The sequence below is a fragment of the Chenopodium quinoa genome, unplaced genomic scaffold (assembly GCF_001683475.1).
Source record: "Chenopodium quinoa cultivar QQ74 unplaced genomic scaffold, ASM168347v1, whole genome shotgun sequence".
NCBI lineage: Eukaryota > Viridiplantae > Streptophyta > Magnoliopsida > Caryophyllales > Amaranthaceae > Chenopodium > Chenopodium quinoa.
This window is the reverse complement of record NW_018742263.1, coordinates 1,089,689-1,109,666: the sequence shown is the minus strand read 5'-3', so window position 1 is coordinate 1,109,666 and position 19,978 is coordinate 1,089,689.

The following is a 19,978-nucleotide window of genomic DNA, read 5'->3' as shown; positions in this document are numbered from 1 at the left end:
ATACTTGTTGCCGTCGACTACTTCACTAAATGGGTAGAGGCGGAGGCTGTAAAGGGAATCAAGACGAAAGATGTAATTTCATTCATTTGGAAAAATGTCATCACTCGGTTCGGGGTTCCCATGTCTATGGTTTTTGATAATGGTCCCCAATTTGAGACGCCTGTTCTCAAAAGCTGGTTGGGTGACCAAGGAATTGCAAACTACTTTGCATCTGTCGGCCGTCCACAAGCAAACGGCTCTCAAGGAACTACCACATGTTCGAGTAATGCTATATGACGAAGAGGCAAACTGGGAAGCCTTTAATAAAATCATCTCGGACGGTCTCAAGAAAAAGATTGAACGAGCAGGCGGCCTATGGGCGGATGAACTACCACATGTTCTCTGGGCCATTAGGACGACTGAAAAAGGGGCGACTGGAGAAACTCCATTCCTCCTAACTTACGGTGCGGAAGCTGTTCTTCCAATAGAACACTACGAGCCGACTCTTCGAGTAATGCTATATGACGAAGAGGCAAACTGGGAAGCCATGCGCCTGGCATTAGACTCAATTCCTGAAAAGAGGGGCAATGCTGTCTTGCGCCATGAAATCTATCGCCTGAGAATGACTAGATCATACAACAAAAAAGTACACAAGCGTCCACTCAAAGTAGGGGACTTTGTACTTAGAAAAATGGAAGCAGTTGGTAGGGCTAATGAGTCTGGCAAACTAACTCCCAACTGGGAAGGACCCTACCGAATCTGTGAGGAAGTGAGGGACGGTACCTACCGTCTGGAAACACCAGACGGACAACCGTTGCCTCGAACTTGGAATGTAGATAATCTTAAGAAATATTTCTTTTGAATGATGTAAATAGTCAAGAGCTACTTAATAAAAGTGCACTTACTATTCAATTTTGTACTAAGAGGGGCACGCCTACTAACAAATAGTCGGCTACTCTCCATGTTTAATTTTTATTACTTAAGAGGGGCATGCCGTCTGTACCTTTACAGTTAGCTACTCTCCATTGAGTATTTTACTCTATTTTCAGAGGGGCATGCCGTCTGTACCTTTACAGTCGGCTACTCTCCATTGAGTTTTTCACTCTATCTTCAGAGGGGCATGCCGTTTGTACCTTTACAGTCGGCTACTCTCCATTGAGTATTTTACTCGCAATAGGGGCATGTCGTCTGGACATATAGTCGGCTACTCTCCATAAGAAGATGGCCGACTGGTTCCAAACACATAGCCACCCCCCTAATACTTAGCTAAAAAGATTAGGGCCTGGCCGACCCTGTGCCTAACAGGCGGCTACCCTCCTTTTACTTAGCACCTACGTTCACCAAGAACTTACCAAGGCCACAGGCCGAATGATCAGACCAGGCGCCAAGCCAACTGATCCAATCTTCAAAACTAATACGACCTGTCCCAACATCATAGCAGGCGTCCGGCGGCATCCCTCCGGATGAAATTCGTCGCAGAGAGCAGCTCCCTTTTGGGTGGAACATTGTTTTACAAACTAATTACACGACACCTATACGACTGTCCCTAAGGGCAACCACGTAGCCGTTTTTGAGACAAGGATAACTCTATCACTAACCAAACCAGTGGTAGCAGTTGACATCTGAGTCAGATGACCGCCTGTATTACTTGGGACAAATGCAGGGGGTACCTCTTGAGTTGATAGCCAACAAACATTGGCGAATCAAGGGGTCTAGCCGGCATCCGCCGCCTGGTACCTCTACTTCTCAAGCAAGAGTGACGACGATTGAATAACTCCAACGTTAACTCATAGTCACTCCCTCAAATTTGGTATGGAACCTAAAAGGTTTGAGTAGACCGCCTGTTTTTTGGCAAACAGGGGCACTCAAACCCCTATTCCTACTAGGTAACCTATTGATTTAATGGCCAACAAACATTGGCGAATCAAGGGGATCAGCTGGCCTCCGCCGCCTGGTACCTCTATTACTCAATCTAGAGTGTGACGGAGACTAAGTAACTCCTATGTTAACTTATAGTCACTCCCTCAAACTTAGTATGGAGCCTAAAAGGTATGAGTCGTCCGCCTGTTCTTAGCAAACAGGGGCTCTCAACCACTACTCCTGCTAGGTTAACAAATTACGAGTTAAAAGCCAACAAATATTGGCGAATAAAGGGAAACAACCGGTACCCGCCGCTTGTTATCTCTACTACTCAGATCCTTGGCGACTAGGTAATACTCATGCTTACTTGGTCAGACCACTTTCCTACTTGGTTAAATTTACAAATGATAGGACCAGCTGCCTAAAAAGGATCCAGACCTTAAAATAGTTCGAATACCGATTGGATAAATGGCCGGCTGATCGTCTATCCTGGAAACAGACAACCAGTCGTCCAGGGGCATAGGCGGCGTGACTAACTATCCGTACCTGTCTGCAACTATCGGCCATGTAAAACAGTCGGTCTAGTGAACAATTGGATATTAGAATATGGAATACTTAGACAAATTTGAAGAGAAACAAAAATTCATTAAAAAGAAGCCGGTCATTATAGACCGGCAAAATAATCAAAGCCCTGGCCCCCTGGCCGGGTAAATACAAAACAAACGGCACGCAGGCCGTGGAAAGAATACATAAAGCTTAAGAAGGGGGCAGATCTTCAATATTAGCAGCTGTCGCCTGGTCAGCACTCTTCTTGCTGGACTCGGCTTCAGCTGCATCCTTTTTTGATGCCTTACCCCCAAGCGGCACAAGCGCCACTACCGGCTCCTCCTCCTCCAACGCTTCCTCCAACGCCTCTTCCTCAGCAGCCGCCAGGATCTCTTGATTATATGTATCAGAACACTGGCGGTACGTTTTTTCCCAAGAGGCAAATTCGGCATTAGGGAAGAGGCGGCCCCAGGTAATGCGTTGGATTTGAGCGGAGTCTTCCATCATCTCCCGGACCAGCTCTTTCTTCTCTTGCTCGGCCTTTTCCGAGAGCTCCTGAGTAAGACTCTTCTCCTGGGTCACCAAGCGTTCCTTTACGTTGGCCAAGGATTTCTCCAAGGCTTCGTATGAGTACATCTTTAGGCGATGAGGTTTCAGCTCGGCCTTGAGATTTGTGATGGTCGCCTCCAGCTCGCCATTTTTCTTCTGGGCCGCCTCTAACTGAGCCCGAACAGCAGCGGTAGCTTGCGCCTGATAATAAAGAATATCAATGGTCAGAACTTCATTTTGGGCAATTTGAAACATTGCCTTATCACAGTCAGAGGCGGCCATAGCTTTTGCTGCCTTTACCTCTTTGTTATTCCGGTCAAGCGGCTTGCGAAGGCCGTTCACTCGGAGCAGGGCCTAAGTAAAAAGAAACAGGCGTCAGTTTCCAACCAAAAAAGAAAACAGGCGTCCAGAAATTCAAATACTCAAAAATATGCTAAGCATACCTCAGCAAGGACCCCTGCAATCCCGTCTAGGTCAAGGGTGCCGACACCCCTGACCGCCTCCCTTTCAGCTGGAGGAACTGCCCTGATCATAGACTTGGCCATCTCTACCAAGTCAGGCTCCTGAGGGCCGGCTGCATCAAGCATAAACAAACGGATTAGACCTAGTAAAAAAGGGAGCGAGTCTAAAATTTACAAGGACAACTTCTTACTTCTAGGCGGCCCAGTTGGAGTTTTAGAAGAAGTGGCCGGCTGTTTCTCAGCCGCCACATGTTTCCTGGCAGAACCAGGAGAGCTCCCAACAGTCGTCTTCCGGGCCTTGGGGTCCGGCTGTTGGGAAGATGAAGCTCTTGGAGCACCCGTCTAAAAAAGAAGAAAAAAAGTCAGTATATGCATAAACACAACTCCAAAAAGAGGGTGAAAGGTTCGGAGCTCACCAAGGGTGCCCCCTTCTTGGGGGAGTCGGTTGAAGTTTGTTGCATGATGGAGGCCCGCAACATGGCCTCCGCAGTCTTGGAGGCGGTGATTTTGCTCATGGCGTCAGCTGCAAAAACAAAAAGCAAAGTTAATAAAAGTCATAACAAGAAATGTATGGAACAACAGAGTATTCGACAGGCCGACTACCTCTTGAGCACCGACTGCTGAGGCCACAGGCGGCCAAAAAGTACTCGTCGTAGAGCCATTTGAAGCTCGGGACGCAGTGCAAGGGTACTTGCTCTCGTACCCCTGAAGTAGAGTCGACCCTCGACTCTACTTTAAAGAGTCCTTTATCAAGGATCTCTTTCTTAGCCTTGGGGGGAACAGGCGGCATGCTACGGTCGCCTGCAAGAAGGGGCGGATTCCTGTTCCACCTATTGAAGCGCTTGTTCAGCTCAATGTCTGAACTCTCAATGATGAGGAAGGTGCTCCGCCAGTCCTTCCACTTGTTTGCTTTACCTCTCGTCATGAGGTAGCCCCTGTGGCTTTTCAATTGATACCAGCCGGTACCGCCTGTCTTAGGGGTCTGGCTGAGATATTTCATATGGGCGAAAGCCTCGAAGCTCGGCTCCACCCCGTGCAGTTCGCACCCGGCCACATAGCCGAGTACGTTGACCTAGGAGTTTGGGGCTAACTGCCATAACCCCAACTCATACCCATCCAAAATCCGCTGAACAGCCGGATGTAATGGGAAGCGCAGCCCTGCCTTGATGGCCGCCTCGTAGCAGCCAAAGCAGGCGCTATCATAACTGGAACCAGCCGGCCAGACGACTGTGTCTTCTGGATCCGGCACAAACACTAGAAAGTCGGGGCCCATGGTGTGGTTTGATATAAAGCTCTCCACTTTCTCTTGCATGGCTGTGATTCGGCCCCGAGGTACCGTGCAGTAATAGGGGGTATTTAGCTCTCGGTGAGAGGCGGATGGCTCCGCCCAATTGTCCCCCTTCTCAACTGCGTGAGAAAGTCTCGCCTCTTGCAGGCGGCTGTTTTTCTCTTCTGTGTCCAAAGAAGCATGGCCAGAAGAGCTTGATTCGGAATCGTCCTCTGACGAGTCCGAAGAGGACGACTCCTCCCCTCTCCCGGAGGGGCCCGCCTCCTCTCTTTGAAAAGGAGCAGAATTGTTAACTGTTAAATGGGAAGGGGTCACTATGACTCTTCCCTAAGAATTGCCGGCTTTCGGGCCGCCTTGTCTCACTTCCACATCTGGCGCCTGGTCAGATGTTTCACTAAGTGGCACCCTGTGGGAGGAGCCGTCTGAATTTGAGATCCTAGCAGTCTTTTTCGTTCTGGCCATCCTGCTCTGCATAGACACAGATACAGTCGGACTTTGTATAAAGGACAAAGATGGGTCCGGAAAAGGGCAGGCGGCACTCCTAGTCCTAGATTCAGCCGTCCCTGGTGACCGGATGATCACTAACCTAGGTCGTGTCGTGTGCTTCCGTGGTGCCATTTCAAAAAATAAAAAGAAAATTAAGAGTAAGAGAACTGACAGTTACCTGAACGAGTGACGGTTGGTGAAGTTCTGAAAATCCTGTGCAGTCGGCTTGTCAGAACATGCGGTAGGCAGAAAAGGTTCGAAATGTCAGAGCAAGTTCAGGGGTCCGAATGTTCTCAAAAAAGTCTCAAAGTGTGAAAATGACTCAAGACAATCCTCCCTTATATAGGCGAAGTGAGAAGGCGAAGGATCACTTTCAGAATTCAAAATTTGGGCGGGAAAATCTCTCGTCCTTTCGTCGACTGACACCTGTAGAAGGTCACAGGTAACACGTGACCAATCACGTGCCACCTGTGAGGGGCAAATGATTAGGGGATTTTGCTCCCACCAATTGGAATGCGCCACGTGGGCCAATCAGGTCCTGCCAAGTGTCCCCCAGTTGGAACTGTCAGGGCTTGCCACGTGGCACGCGCTTATTCGTCCACCTTGGACCTATTATGTCATGACATGTGGCATACTCCATGCCTAATGGAGAAACCGGCCACCCAGGCCCAACTTCCGAGGGAAGCCCAATCAGCCCTAGGTTAACCTTAAACCTAGGATGGGCACGTTTCCCAAGGTTATAAATACCTCCCTTAATCCTCATTAAGGGGGAATAACAAAAAAACACATTAATTACACACAGTAATAACCGGCTGATCTCGCTAACAAAGCAGATTACCTACATTAAACACTCTCACCTAGAGAGACCCAATCACTTTAATTTCCGCATTAATTACTCCTTAATCAAGTACTAACTTGACCGTTGGAGGCAGAGCTCCCACCACCAGGAGTCTCCGTTATTTTGCAGGTACAGGCGTCCGGTTCCAGTCTCGGAATTGTAACTCTCCCGCAGGACATCTGAAAACCCCGAAACAAAAACTTACATAGATCGGGAATATGGATGAGAAGAGCTTTGATTTGCAACAAATTTGAGCGAATTTAGTTGAGAAACGAATGAGCAACGAACAATTGAAGTTTCGACTTCTTTCGAGCAGCGCTCGCAACAAACCAGAGCACGAAATGAACTGAAAACGGGAATTTAAAGTGATTCCCGTGCTAGCGCCAATCCCTAGGCATTGGCGTCACATTTTGTGCTTGGCGCCAGACGCCAATTTCAGCGTATGGCGCTAATGCCATAAGTCTAGCGCCGATTGGTTTTCAGCGACGCTAAAGCAGCCAGCCACCTGTTGGGGTTGTGCTAGCCTTCTGAGATATATTTTGGGTTCCTTGGTACGCCAGTAAGCCCCTCTAAGCAATTTGACATGATTAGGTAATCGGCTTGATTACATAAAGTGATCGACCTGATGAAAAGATCGTCTCACTAAGCTTAAACCGCCTAAGCATTGGCTCATTAGCAAAAACACCGACATACAGGTTCATTAGCAAAATGCACCGACATATAGGTTCAAGAGCAAAGAGCGCCGACGTACAGGCATAGCAAAAGCAAAGTTCAGGCGAACTTTTTAAGGATCGACAAGCGTGGATCTTCGGTATTTTCCTTTGGGAGATTATCGCATCAAATGAGGATGACTTCAAGAGAAGATGTCTTCGATATCATTCCCTAGCTTGCGGAAAGTTGTCACAAACAACTGAAGGTAATTTCGGGCGAAATTGTCTTCAATCATAGTTCCTGAGGCATGGAAGATGATCATAATGCGGATGAGAATTATTTCAAGAGAAATTATTTTCGATGATGTTCCCTTGGACGTGGAATATTATCACAGCGGAGAAGGTAGTTTTAGGCGAAGCGATCTTCTAATGTGGAAGCAGTTACAAGGCGTAGCGGTTTTCAAGCGGGATGGCATTCTCTAGCTTGCAGGAGGTCGTCAAAACAACAACAACAGCAACAACAACAATCAGTTACTTTCAAAGACGTGTGCTCGACGGTGCAAGATACGCGTTTTTTAACTCTGTTATCTGTTTAACTAATGCTAGTTTTGCAGGTCTGGGCGTTACAAGATTGATTTAGGATCGCAGAACGTTCTGAATCATTCTCCGTCCATATCGATAATTTGACTTTTGTTTTCGAAACTTGCGTTTCTCCAAACTCAGTCAAAGTGGGGGCTTCTGTAGACACCCATTTGTGTCTCCCCAAAACCAAACCCAATGATGAGTGTCTTTCACGTTGAATCATAATCGAATGAAACGAAAGTGTGGAAAGGTCTAGTGTTGCGGAAAGTTTTATTTCTTTTCTTCTCTTCTCTATGTTTTTGAAAACTTTATTTTAAGAAAACAGCCAATCCAGTTTAGTTGGTCCATGATATGGGTCCAATAATGGTGTAGTTGGATGGGGCTTGCATAGACCTTTCCAACGATATATTATAAGCCCAATTCCGATGAATATTGAGGAAGTTATGGCCAATTTACTAAACTGGGCCCGGTTTGAGCTTTAAGTACGGCCCAATGATCTAGGGGAGGGCCTAATATGATTTAGCATTCCTAATGTAATCAGGAATGGTTTTGGTCTTCTAGAACATTTTAGAAGGTCTTATCATTCTTAATTCAATTAGGACTCTTTAGAGTTTTAATCAAGATCAAATAACATTTTCGACTGAAATTATATTATTTTATCTTCCAGTACGGGAAATTTATCAGATTTTCGAAAACGCGTTGAAATCCAATTTGGCGTCCAACCCCAGGCCTTGGCGCCTGGAATCAGGATTGGCGCCAGACGCCAGCCATTGGCGCCTGGCGCTAGCCACTGGTCCTGGCGCCAATGAGCCAAGGCTGGCGCCAAGTTAGTTTTGTGGTCTTCAGACTCTGTTTTGATAAATTATCTTTTTTTTTGATGATTTTCTCTATAAATATTGTATCAAAAACTCCGGTTTCATTCATCAACTCTCTTCATTCACAAAATTATTCATCAACTCTCTTTATTAATCAACTCTCTTCATTCATCATTCATTCATCAATTTTCAATAACATTAATCTTTTAGCATTCTGTTCTAAACTTTACTTTTTTCACACAAAATTCCGCATTCACAAGATCTAGAAACACCTAGCCATATTCGAAGTTGCCTTCGCCCTAGACGTGAAAGGTTTTAATTTCTGAGGGTTTGGTCCCAAATCTTTCTTTCAATTATTTAATTTAATTGTTTTGATTATTATTTTTCCTTGAAGTTACTAAAGCGTGTATTTTGTAATTAGAAAGAGGTACGAGGCATCCAAGTAAGTACTTTAATGGTTTAAGTGATTTCATGATGTAGATATCATGCTTAGATTGTTATTTATGATTCCTAGTATCATGTCTAGGGTATCTTTAATATTAAGTATGATTATAAGTATGATGCTTCCTATGTTCTTCCTAATATTTATGATTATTATGATTATGATTTATTATTGATTATTTATTATGTTGCTTGATATGCATATTATTATTGTTATTGCTTGATCACCTTTTATTGCATGTTAAAGGGAATTGGTATTTGCAACCACACTTAATAAGATATTAATAATCTTGTTTAGGGTTAATTGTGATTATAAATTCAAGTGATCGCCAATAATAGTTTATTTGTGCATTAAATTCAACCAACATAGATTAAACAGGTTTAGGGTTAATCCTATTGATTGTATGTTAGTCAGAAAGCGCACATGAATACGAGCAGAATAAAGTAGAGGCCTATTATTAGGGCAGGTTCAATCTCTTTTAGGTTGGATTTGTACCATCATCCCCGAACCCTTATTTGGTTCATGACCTTATGGAGTTGACGATCTCTTGGGTCGTTAAGGGGTGTAACCTTCATCCTATGAACAGTTTACAAGTTCCTTAAAAACTTGTTGGCGACTCTTTTGCTCTATTTTCTTCCTTTTTGGACGCCACCGTACTTTAGTGTATGATCACAGTGGAGTTCAAGCAGTGGGATTTTAATGGCTACAGACGGATCACCTTGCTGATCTCTGAGAAACATTCACCACCCTCAAGCGGCATAAGGTCATGTTAAATCCTAAGAAATGCGTCTTTGGTGTTGAGTCTGGGAAGTTTCTTGGATTCCTGATTGATTAAAGGGGGATAGAGGCTAACCCTGAAAAGATACAGGCGGTATTAGACATGAAGTCACCCCGTTCTGTCAAGGAAATGCAGAGGCTCACCGGCTGTCTGGCCGCCTTGGGGAGGTTCCTCAGCCGGTCAGGCGACAAGTGCCTCTACTTTTTCCAAGCAATCAGGAAGAAGACCAGGTTTGAATGGGGGGATGATGCTGAGGCGGCATTCCAGAGGTTGAAAGAGCATTTACATTCTTTACCTAGGTTGGTCAGTCCTTTACGTAGGGAGATGTTGTACATGTACTTAGCCGTCTCAGATCATGCCCTCAGTGCCGTTCTCCTTGCTGAGCGAGACGGCGTGCAGCTCCCGGTTTACTTCATTATCCATGTTCTTAAAAATGCTGAACTCCGGTATCCCATGGTTGAAAAATTTGGCCTTGCTCTGTATATGGCTTTCAAAAATTGAAGCCCTACTTTCTGGCACATCCGGTAGTGATTTACACCGACCAGCCACTCAAGCGGCCAATGTGTACCTTGGACTCATCCGGGAGAATGTTGAAATGGGCTATTGAAATGCAAAGTCTTGAAATCACTTACGAACCAAGAAAGGCAGTGAAAGGTCAGGCGTTTGTCGACTTCATTGTTGAAATGACCCGTTCGGTAGCTCTGGATAATCTTGATCAGGTTTGGAAAGTGTATGTAGACGGGAGCTCTACAAAAAACGGTTGTGGTGCAGGCGTAATTTATGAGTCTCCTGAAGGGGACAGATTTGAGTATGCACTACTCTTCAAATATCAAGCCTCTAACAATGAGGCGGAATATGAAGCCCTGCTAGCCGGCATTCGCATGTGTAAGGCGGCAGGGGCCATGAAAATTGACGCCTACTCTGATTCTCAATTGGTTGTTAGCCAATATGAGGGAAGCTACGAGGCTACCCATCCGGCTATGATCAAATATCTTCAGGAAGTCAAAGAAGAGACCAAGGCACTTGAGGAATTCCGACTGAATTAGGTGCCTAGGTCAGAAAACAATAAGGCGTATGCATTGTCAAAACTGGCGTCTTCCGCTTGCCATGATACGCCTCGGAAAGTCTTTTGGGAAGTTCTTTAAAAGAGAAGCATCTATGAGGATCCCATTGGAATTCTGGACCGAAGCTCTACCTGGATGGATGGAATCCGGGCCTATCTCTCAAACGGTACACTTCCTGATTCGCCACAGGAAGCAGCCGTCCTAAAAAAGCGAGCTGCAAGCTTCGAGTTGAAAAATGGAGAACTCTTCAAGGCGGGGTGTAGGGAATAATTTCAAGCCTTTAAAATCCCGCTAGCTTGAACCCCACTGTGATCATACACTAAAGTACGGTGGCGTCCAAAAGGAAGAAGATAGAGAAAAAGAGTCGCCAACAAGTTTTTAAGGAACTTGTAAACCGTTCATAGGATGAAGGTTACACCCCTTAACGATCCAAGAGATCGTCAACTCTATAAGGTCATAAATCAAATAAGGGTCCGGGGAAGAAGGTACAAATCCAACCTAAAAGAGATTGAATCTGCCCTAATAATAGGCCTCTACTTTATTCTGCTCGTATTCATGTGCGCTTTCTGATTAACATGCAATCAATAGGATTAACCCTAAACCTGTTTAATCTATGTTGGTTGAATTTAATGCACAAATAATTATTAATTATCTTATTAAGCGTGATTACAAGTACCAAATTCCCTTTAAACATACATCAAAGGTGATCAAGCAATAAATAATAAGCATCAAGCAACATAATAATAATCATGATAATAATAATAATCATCATAAAATTATAATCATAATAAAAACAATAATAATCATAAATAAAATAATCATTATCAAAATAATAATAATAATAATATTCACAATCATCATAAATTATAACAATTATAATCATAATCATGTTCATGTTAATATTAAAGCATAATAATAGCAAGATTCTAGGCATGATACTAACAAGATTAATAACAAACCCTAGCATGTCACTAAGCAATAAAAATCAAATCTTTAACCCTAACATGATACTAACAATCATAAATATTAGGAAGAGAATAAAAGGTATCATAGCAATCATATTTAATATTAAAATTGCCCTAGACATGATACTAGGAATCAAAATAACAATATAAACATGATATCTACATCATAATATCAATTAATCAATTAAAGTACTTACTTGGATGACTCGTACCTCTTTCTAATAACAAAATATACACATTAGTAATTTCAAGGAAAATAATAACAAAACAATTAAATTAAATAATTGAAAGAGGGATTTGGGACCAAACCCTCGGAAATTAAAACCTTTCACGTCTAGGGCAAAGGCAACTTCAAATATGGCTAGGTGTTTCTAGATCTTGCGAATGCGGAATTTTGTATTTAAAAAACAAGTTTAGAAAAGAGAGAGAATAATAAAGAAAATCTTGATCAGAGTTGGTGAATGATAGATGTAGATGATGAATGAAAACGGAGTTTTTAATACGATATTTATAGAGAAAATCAGCCAAAAAAGATAATTTAACAAAACAGAGTCTGACGATCGCAAAATAGAGTCTGACGATTGCAAAACTGCATTGGCGCCAACCCTGGCTAACTGGCGCCAGGCACGAGCGGCTAGCGCCAGGCGCTAATGGTTAGCGTCTGGCGCCAAGCCTGGTTCCAGGCGCCAAGGCCTACAGTTGGAATCCAGTCTTAATTCCAACGCGTTTTCGAAAATCTGATAAGTTTACCGTACTGGAAGATAAAATAATATAATTCCTTCCAAAATGCTATTTGATCTTGATTAAAACTCTGAAAAGTCTTAATTGAATTAGGAATGAAAAGAACCTTCTAGAAGATTCTAGAAGACCAAAACCATTCCTAATTTCATAAGGAATGATAAATCATATTAGGCCCTCCCCTAGGTCATTGGGCCGTACATAAAGCTCAAACCGGGCCCAGTTTAGTAAATTGGCCATAACTTCCTCAATATTCATCGGAATTGGGCTTATAATATATCGTTTGAAAGGTCTTTGCTAGCCCTATCCAACTACACCACTATTGGACCCATATCATGGACCAACCAAACTAGATCAGCTGTTTACTTAAAATAAAGTTTTCCAAAACAGGGAGAAAAGAGAAAAGAAATAAAACTTTCCGCAACACTAGACCTTTCCACACTTTCGTTTCATTCGATTATGATTCGACGTGAAAGGAACTCATCACCGGGTTTGGTTTTGGGGAAACACAAATGGGTGTCTACACGGGGTTTTTGAAGCCTTTGTTGAAGTGTGTCACTCTAGAAAAGGGGAAAGAAGTTCTCGAAGACTTGTACTCGGGATTCTGTGCCTCTCATATAGGCGGAAGGTCCCTAGCCATCAGAGCCAGACGACATTATTTTTGGCCCACTCTTGAGGCAGACGCCAAGGAGTTGGTAAATAAATGTGACAAGTGCCAAAAATTTGGCAAACTCATTCACCGTCCGGCTACTGATCTGACGGCCATCCACAACCCAATCCCGTTTGCAAAATGGGGCATGGACATTCTAGGTCCTTACACGCCAGCACCAGGCGGAAAGCGCTACATCTTGGTGGTTGTGGATTATTTCACCAAGTGGGTAGAAGGTGAGGCGGTTAAAAACATCAAAACCTCAGACGTGATTTCCTTCATCTGGAAAAACATTATCACCCGGTATGGGGTACCTATGCCTATGGTGTTTGATAATGGTCCTCAGTTTGAGACGCCTCAGCTAAAAACTTGGTTGGGAGATCAGGGGATCTCAAGCTATTTTGCATCTGTTGGCCGGCACCAAACAAACGGCCAAGTTGAAGCCTTCAATAAACTCATCTCAGACGACATTAAGAAGAAAATAGAAAGAGCCGGTGGCTTATGGGCAGAAGAGTTAGTCCATGTCCTATGGGCCATTCGGACAACAGCAAAGGGGGTAACCGGTGAAACCCCATTTATCATGGTTTACGGTGTTGAAGCCGTCTTGCCCATCGAACATTACGAGCCGACTCTCAGAGTCATGCTATATGATGAAGAGGCAAACTGGGAAGCAATGTGCCTGGCATTAGACTCACTCCCGGAGCGCAGGGGCAATGCCGCCTTGCGTCATGAGATTTACCGTCTGAGAATGACGAGAGCCTACAACGAAAAAGTAGACAAACGTCCTTTGAAAGTTGATGACTTAGTGTTACGAAAAATGGAGGCAACCGGTAAGGCCAATGAGCTGGGGAAGCTAACCCCAAATTGGGAAGGCCCCTACCGGATCTATGAAGAAGTAAGGGATGGCACCTACCGCCTGGAAACTCCAAACGGCAGGCGTCTGCCTAGAACTTGGAATGTAGACAATCTAAAATTGTACTACTTTAGAGAATGTAAACTTTTTGTAAACAGTGAGTAAATTAATGAAGATTTAGACTTTGTTTGCAAAATTGATTTATTGTTTGATTATCCATGCGGGTAATATCCAGACGGATTCTTCATTTACCTAACTAAGTTCGATACTTAGTAAAGGTTACATTTGTTTGACCGCCTGGGTAATACTCGGATCTCTTGTTTATTTAAGTTTGATACTTTGTTTATTTAACTAAGTTTGATTATTCGCCTAGGTAATACTCAGACGGATTTTTCATTTACCTAACTAAGTTTGATACTGGGTAAATTTAAATAATTGCTTGTCCGTCTGGGTAATACCCAGACAGACTCGTTTGTTTAAACAACTAAGTTCGATACTTAGTGTAAATTTAATACTCCGACTAAAAACTAAGCACAAAAACGTTTAGTGGCTATACCACCGGTCTCAAACAAGACCAGAGGCTAAAATGGCCGGATGGTTGCTCAGTTTATAAAATCGCCTGTCCCAACATGGACAAAGGCGTCCGGCGACACCCCTTCGGGTGCAATCGTCGCAGAGAACAGACTATTTGTCGGTTCTATGTACCCATGTAGACGACAAAAATTGAACAACCAAATTGGTCAACTCATAGCCGTCTGACCGAAATGACCTGTGAAGAATGATCAAGTTGCCGAATACCGGATGCCCTGGGGCATCAGTCGGTCACCGGCTGAAGGTCTCACTTAGGTTATTTATTTCAAAATTGCAATTCCTACCTCAATTGGGGCAAAGGAGTCGTTCAATGGCTATGAAATCTCTACCAAGACGAATAAACACCATATGGGTAGTGACTGGAACGCCTTTGGTGTACGACTGTGCACTTAGTTTGGGGCAATCACTATTGTGATTGATTGACTTGCAAACATATCATGCTATTTACAGTATCAAACGTTTTCAAGTCAATCAACCAACTCCATTTGAAACCAATTACACAGCCGTCCAGGGGCAAGGACAGCCCGACTATTGATTAGTTAGGCAAAAATCGCCGCATGCTTTTGATAAGTTAGGCAAAAATGAAAAATTAAAATTTGCGAAATTAAAATTCCAACGCAAAATGATCAAAACCGACTCAGTCGGTGCATTTCATAAAGTCTACCCAACCAAAGGGATGAAGTGGATTAAAGTGTTAACCGGACCTCGTCCGGGAGAAAGAGAAATTGTTTATTAACCCGGCTCCTCAGCCAGTAAATACAAATATACTCGGCACACAGGCCGGAAAAAACAAGTTTTGGCATAATGCCGCTGAAAAGTCACTTCTGGCCTGTAGGCGGCTCCTCCTGGTCCTCCTCCTCATCATCTGAGGGTATCTCCTGCGCTTCACCCGGACCAGGTAGCGGAGGTACGAGGGGCTCATTGTTGGCATTAACCCAGGCGTCGAAGGACTCAGGCTCTGGATCACCCTTCTCTCTCAGGTACACCACGTCCTCGGCGTACCTGTGAGCCAGTGCCCAGACGCCATAATCCGCGTCCGGGTACAAGGCAGCCCAGGCGATCGTCATTCGTGCGTCATTATCAGCGTCACTCTCAGCAACAAGGCGGTTTTGCTCCGCCTCCAGGGTTGCTGCAAAGTTCTTCTAAGCCTGAGCAGCCTCCTTCTCCAGTTTTTGAACCTTGGCCTTCAGTTTGGTATTCTCTTTAGAAACAGCCTGAAGTGTGCAAAGGTCCGTCTAGGCCTTCTTGAGCGCCTTATTAGCCTTTTTGGCGCTCTCATCCGCCTTTTTCTGGGCCTCCTCCGCCTTCTTCTGGGCCGTCTCTGCATCACCCGCCCGCTGTTTGGCCATCTCCAGATCTGTCTCCAGCTGCTGGATTCTAGACGCCTGTGTCAATATGATTGCTTTAGTTTTGAGTTCATTTACGATAGTGGAGTGTAAAGCAATATTGTCAGCGTCTAGGGCGGATTTCTTCGCCCTTTTTACCTCTTCCCGTTTGCGGGAATAAGGACGTTTGAGCCCGTCCACCCGCAGCATGGCCTGCAAAAAAGCAGGCGATATAAGTATTGCAGGCGGGATAAAACACTTGGAAAAAGTAAATTGAATTGACAAGTTTCCTACCTCAGCCAGAAGGGATAGAATGCGTTCCAGATTGAACGTCTCTATTCTAGGGATACTGTCTTTATCCCTCTTCCGGACGGCTTCCAGCATGGCTTTGGCATGCTTCTGGACGTTTGGCCAGCAGGGAGATTGATCTGCACCATAATCAATACGTGATGAGTGCAAAACTAAGGCAACACCTATTTGTTGCCGACTTTCTGAAGATGAAGTTTGTTGAGAATGGGATTTCACCCGCAAAGGCCACCCCAGCTCAAGCCAGGATTCAAAAGGGTTCTTACCTTCAGAGCCAGCCAAGCGGGAACCGCTTGCATGCGTGCTGAACCCCGCGGCTGCTGATAAGGGGTTGACGAGATCAAGGCACAAGGTGCCGCCTATCTTCTCGTTTCGCCCCGCTATCCGCATCTGCTGATGCGCGGCTGAGGCGCCTGGAGTTGAAGCGGAGGTGGATTTTTTTATTTTGTTGAGAACGGCGGGGGTCTTCTCCCTAGCCCGTTTGAGTTGTTTCTCAAACAAATCTCCAACCTCTCCTCCTTGCAAAAATAACCAAAGTTAAGGTTAGTATCCGGGAAAAATAATTTTAAAAGATCAACTTATGAAAGGGTCAGGCGTTTGTTACCTTGGCTTTGACCTCAGCCTCAGCCTTTTTCGCAAGAGCCTTGCGGATGACTGCAGAGGATCGCTTGGGGGTTTTCTCCGTCAGCAACATGTTTAATGCTTCTTCTGCAAAAAGAAGGAAATTGGTCAATATCATAAAACAATTTCGATAGAAAAATACTACAGACGGATATAAACTCAGGCGCATACGTTTGGTAAACATGTGCCCTAGCCCGCAGGAGGCTAGGAAACAATCGTCCCTGAACCATGCTCTCTTGGGGATCCAGTTATTGGAAACTTTTATTGTTTCCTCGGTTGATAAGGTCGCATCTGTGAGGCCAAAAAAGTCTGCCTTAATGACCTTGTCAAAATCTTCCTCTGGGATTCGGGGAAGAGCGCACTTCCGGCCCATCAAGTCGGGCTTCTTATTGTACAGACGAAATTCGTAATTCTCTCGTCTGGTTAGAGCTGACATCAGGTAGAACCTGTGTTTCCAGCGTCGAATTTTGAGACCTTGTCCAAGGTCATCATGTATTGGTGTTGCGTGGTTTGAGTTTACCACGCCCTCCAGCCGCCTGGGCTTCTGCTAAGATAATGCATACTAGCAAAAGCCTCCCAGCCGGGGTTAAGCCCCTGAAACTCGCAAGCGGCAACATACCCTAGAATGTTTGTCCAAGAGTTGGGGGTAAGTTGACAAACTCTGAGGCCGTAGCATCTCAAAATTGCCTTCACCGCCTTGAACGCCGCCTCATAACAGCCAAAATAGCTGTTGGCGTTCTCTTGATCGTCCTCCCAGGCGACGGTACCATTCTCAGGCGGCACCCGGATCCTATACCCGTCTCTTAGCGGGTGCATGTTAGTAAAATTCTTTAAGTATTCCTCCATTTGGATCCGGTCCTTGGAGGAGACGTGGATGTTGAAGGGATCATCCTTCTCGTTCCACTTTTTCCTTTCTTCCTCCTCGCTATCCGGAAGCGGGGGTAAATTGTCACTGCTCTCAGAGGTAGAGGCGGAGCTATCGCTCTCTGTTTCCTCCTCACTTTGGCTCAAGGGGGCAGAGACGGCCTCGTCGCCGCCTTGGTCGCATTCCTCCAAGAAGGAATCAGCAGGAGTTGAAGGGGCGCGCGGAGGGGATCTCTCCAGAGCCGTCTGGTCTCCCTGACCAGACGTTTCTCAGGCGTTTGGCCGCCTGAGCCTTCGCTCTTGTAATTTGGATCAGTTGCCGTCTGCATTGTCCGAGCCATGGTGTCCTGCACAGACACATAACTGGTCGGAATCCAAGGCAAAGGGTGGTCCCAACACTCCGAGACGGCACTCCCAGTCCTAGACTGAGCCGTCCCTGGTGACCGGCTAGACTCTAACCTAGGCTATGCCGTGTGTGTTGGTGATGCATCCATTTATTGCAGGAAATATATACAAGCGGTGAAAAAAGAAAAAGAGTTGAGAGAGGCAGAGACGGTCCTTTTGAAGTGAAATCTGAAACTAGGCGGATCCGGCTGGGTCGGTGGAAAACGAGCTATCGTGCTTGCGCCTGACTTAGACGGATGACTTCTGCTCTCTCAAAGTTTTCTCTCTAGAAAATTTTTGTAAACGTACAAAATTATGAGGGTAAATACGGGGGCATTTCCGTAATTTACTCGGAAAGTGAACGGTTACTCTTTAATGGTCAAATTACCGCCAACCGGAGTGTGACATGTGTTACAGATGCCACGTGGCGTGCCACGTCACATCTGTGAGGGGAAAATGTTTAGGGTAATTTTACCCCGCCACGTGGTCCAATCAGAGGATGACACGTGTCAGCCTCAGGATGGGCCAAAGTTGACCAATCCATGCTTGACACGTGTCACTCAAGAAATTAAGGGAAAAAGGCGGCCTTCAGGCCCAAATCCCAAGAAAGCTGCAAAACGGCGCGGCCCACCAATGATTAGGGTTCAGTGACCTAATCAGGGGCACAATTCCCAAATACCCAATAAATAGGGAGATGTCCCTCTTTTTGAGGGCACGTTTTACCATTTATTACACACTTGACTCTTTGATAGAGACATCCTGAGCTTGGAATCCGAGCAGATACCCACCTAAATTTCTGCACCTTTTTCTCCCTTCAAGTTTCTAACTTGTGAGTCGGAGGCGGAGCACTACCCAACTGGTGTCTCCGTTTGTTTTGCAGGTACAGCTCACTCCGGATCCGTCTTCGTGTTGTAACTCTCCCGAGGGACAAAAACACCAAAAACATCATTAATTGACTCACTGTTTACAAAAAATTGATATTCTTAGAAGTAGTACTTTTTCAAATTGTCTACATTCTAAGTTCTAGGCAGGCTCCTGCCGTCTGGAGTTTCCAGGCGATAGGTGTCGTCCCTTACTTCTTCATAGATCCGGTAGGGGCCTTCAAAATTTGGAGTTAGCTTTCCCAGCTCATTGGCCGTACCGGTTGCCTCCATTTTTCTTAACACTAAGTCGTCAAATTTCAAGGGACGCTTGTGTACTTTCTTGTTGTAGGCTCTGGTCATTCTCAGACGGTAAATCTCATGATGCAAGGCGGCATTGCCCCTGTGTTCTGGGAGTGAATCCAATGCTGAGCGCATTGCTTCCCAGTTTGCCTCTTCATCATATAGCATGACTCTGAGAGGCGTTTCGTAATGTTCGATGGGCAAGACGGCTTCAGCACCATAAACCATGAGAAATGGGGTTTCACCGGTTGCCCCCTTTGCTGTTGTCCGGATGGCCCATAGGACATGGATTAACTCTTCTGCCCACAAGCCACCGGCTCTTTCTATTTTCTTCTTAATGCCGTTTGAGATGAGTTTGTTGAAGGCTTCAACTTGGCCGTTTTCTTGGGGCCGGCCGACGGATGCAAAACAGCTTGAGATCCCTTGATCTCCCAACCAAGTTTTTAGCTGTGGCGTCTCAAACTGAGGACCGTTGTAGAACACCATAGACATAGGTACCCCATACCGGGTGATAATGCTCTTCCAGATGAAGGAAACTACGTCTGAGGTCTTGATGTTCTTTACCGCCTCAGCCTCCATCCACTTGGTGAAATAATCCACAGCCACCAAGATGTAGCGCTTTCCGCCTGGAGCAGGCGTGTAAGGACCTAGAATGTCCATGCCCCATTTTGCAAACGGGATTGGGCTGTGAATGGCCGTCAGATCAGTAGACGGACGGTGAATAAGTTTGCCAAATTTTTGGCACTTGTCACATTTCTTCACCAACTCCTTGGCTTCTGCCTCAAGAGTGGGCCAAAAATAATGTCTACTGGCTCTGACAGCTAGGGACCTGCCGCCTATGTGGGAGGCGCAAAATCCCGAATGCAAGTCCTCGAGAACTTTCATTCCCCTTTTCTGGGGTGACACACTTCAACAGGGGCTTAAGAAACCCCGCCTTGAAGAGTTCTCCGTTTCTTTACTCGAAGCTTGCAGTTCGCTTCTTCAGGACGGCTGCCTCCTGTGGCGAATCAGGAAGTGTACCGCCTGAAAGATAGGCCCGGATGCCATCCATCAAGTTAGAGCTTCGATCCAGAATTCCAATGGGATCTTCATAGATGCTTCTTTTTTCAAGAACTTCCCAAAAGACTGACCGAGGCGTATCATGGCAGGCAGAAGATGCCAGTTTTGACAATGCATCCGCC